Raw genomic sequence first — 2509 nt, forward strand, 5'->3', positions numbered from 1 at the left:
ACACAGCTAACAGAGCTAACACAGGTAGCACAGCTAACAGAGCTAACACAGGTCGCACAGCTAACAGAGCTAACACAGGTCGCACAGCTAACACACACAGGTAACACAGGTAGCACAGCTACACAGCTAACAGAGCTAACACAGGTCGCACACCATGACGCTGAAAAACCAGGCTAACAAGTAAAAAACACAACTTTCATTTAAAACTTTTACACAACAAACCGTCTGACTGTAGGACCGCAGGTCCACGGTTTAGGTGTGTATCTAACTGCACAGTACAACCTACAAAATGTTTGCTTTGTATGAAATAGTTTAAGCTTAACGCTACGTGCTAATGCTAACAGGTTAGCATGTACGTTAGCAGTGTGAACGGTGAACACGACACGGAACCCCCTCGATCCGAACGGAACCGTTCGGTTTAACGACAATACGAGCTTGTAAAGTTTCTGATATTTACTTTAATGTAAGTTAAATAACTGTGTGAAAATTATTTCACCATCAGTCCTGCTAAAGATGTCATTAAATGTTAGCTCCCTCCACGGGCTCCGACTACTTCATGGATTTGATATCAGTTACAGTCGCTGGTAATGTTGAAACAAACCGTAACTTTAAATTTAACTTACTGAATGAGGAACTTAGCAGGTAGTTAGTCAAAGATTATGTGTCAAAGTATCATAAAACCAGGTTAAATGAAGATTATTGTTCCTTTAGAGATGAGTAATGACAGCTGTTTCTCAGTAATTAGACTCCTCCATCATCAGCGGCAGCTGCCAGCGGCTTCCCTTCGTCTTTAAATCAGTAAAAATGTTTTTAATTTAGAAATATTAATAAACTCACCATGTCTCCAGTAAAACAGTTCAGATCATCATCTTTTTACTTTCACACAACTAACTTAATGAAATGGAAGAGTTGCAGCGCCTCCACATCAGTTTTTAACTTTCAAAATAAAATGGCGTCTGTCACTGCCGCGGCGCGCTCGCGCGACCAGACGAGAGCGCGACTTCTTCTTCTACTTCTTCTTCTTTTTCTTCTTCTTCTTGGATTTTAATGGAGGTTGACAAGGAACGTTGGGTAGGCATTACCGCCACCACCTGGTAAAGAGTGTGAACCACATGATTTTAAAAACAACTAGATCCTATTAAAAACTTACACTGTTTTAAATAATTAAATAAGGCCTCATATCCTCTACTTCCTGAGTCTTCTTGTCATTAAATCAACAATATCAAATTTTATTTTCATGCTACTAAGATTTCTAATTAACTTATTTCTTTACATTAAATAATTCCTACAACTCAAAATAACDTGTTCCACTGTCTCATCTTCCCCACATTCACATCTCCCTGTCTGATGTCTCCCTGTCAGAAATAATAAAATATTTAATCCAGTGAGTCCAATTCTAAACCGTGAAATAATTATCTCTTCTCTCCTGATTATCTCTGATATTCTTTTGAATTTTATATAACCACCTTCCTTTCTTTTCTTCTTCCCATAACTTTTACCACCTCTCTCTTGTTTTGTGTTTAATTATACCGTTTATTTCTGTTATACTAAAACTAACATTAATATCTATCCTCTCCAGATTAGTACTCTTTTTGGCCATTCTGTCTGCCATTTCATTACCCTTAATCCCTTGATGTGCTGGAACCCAAACAAAATTTACTGTTAGTCCCATCGTATTGATTCTGTGAAGTGTTTGTTGTATTTCAATTAATATTTCTGGTCTACTGTCTGATTTATTATTTTGCAAACTGAATAACGAAGAACTAGAATCTGAACAAATAATGATTTTAATGGTCTTACCTCTTCCACCCACTGAACGGCTGAAAGCAAAGCAAGCATTTCTCCTGTATACACTGAGACTTCGTCACTGATCCTTTTCCCTACTTTAATTTGAAACTGTGGTACAATAAATGCTGTCCCTACCTTATTAGCTGTATTTTTCATGCATCTGTGTAGATTTGTATATAGTTATAATATCCATTTAAGTGTTCTTGTATTATATATTTATTCATAGCGTGAAATTTAWCTTTGTTGTTCTTTTCTAAAAAAGAAAAGTCAACCTCAACATCAGGAATTATCCAAGGTGGAACTGCAGATAATGGAACTGCCTGACATATATCTGATTGATTTAAATTAATTTCATTAACTTTAGAGTTTATTATCCATCCAAAGCTGTTTAATTGTTTCTTTTCCTTTTCCCAGACATGTTTAAGCACCTCTAATGTTGGATGATCAATTCTTTGTCCTTGTAAATTTGACCAATAATTTAAGGATAATTGATCCCTTCTAAGTTTAAGAGGCATTTCTCCCATTTCAACCTGTAATGCTGCTGTTGAAGATGTTTTAAAAGCACCGGTACATAGACTTAAAGCCTGATATTGGATAATATTTAACTTATGGAGATTTGATTCTGCTGCTGAATTGTAAACTATACATCCATAATTGTTGGAGCCTATTAATTATTTAAATGACATTCTTGTTATATGCAGAATTATGTAGATTATTATTA

General features: G+C 35.7%; 1 protein-coding gene across 1 annotated transcript in view; it reads right to left on the reverse strand.

The window, feature by feature from the left end:
• cnot1 (CCR4-NOT transcription complex, subunit 1) overlaps nt 1-1021 on the reverse strand; it is a gene marked incomplete at its 5' end in the record, with an annotated part of 51391 nt that extends 50370 nt beyond the window's left edge. The window contains 1 exon segment of the mRNA XM_014023956.1: nt 838-1021.
• Nucleotides 1022-2509: the final 1488 nt, after the last annotated feature.

The sequence above is a fragment of the Austrofundulus limnaeus genome, unplaced genomic scaffold (genome assembly GCF_001266775.1).
Source record: "Austrofundulus limnaeus strain Quisiro unplaced genomic scaffold, Austrofundulus_limnaeus-1.0 Scaffold399, whole genome shotgun sequence".
NCBI lineage: Eukaryota > Metazoa > Chordata > Actinopteri > Cyprinodontiformes > Rivulidae > Austrofundulus > Austrofundulus limnaeus.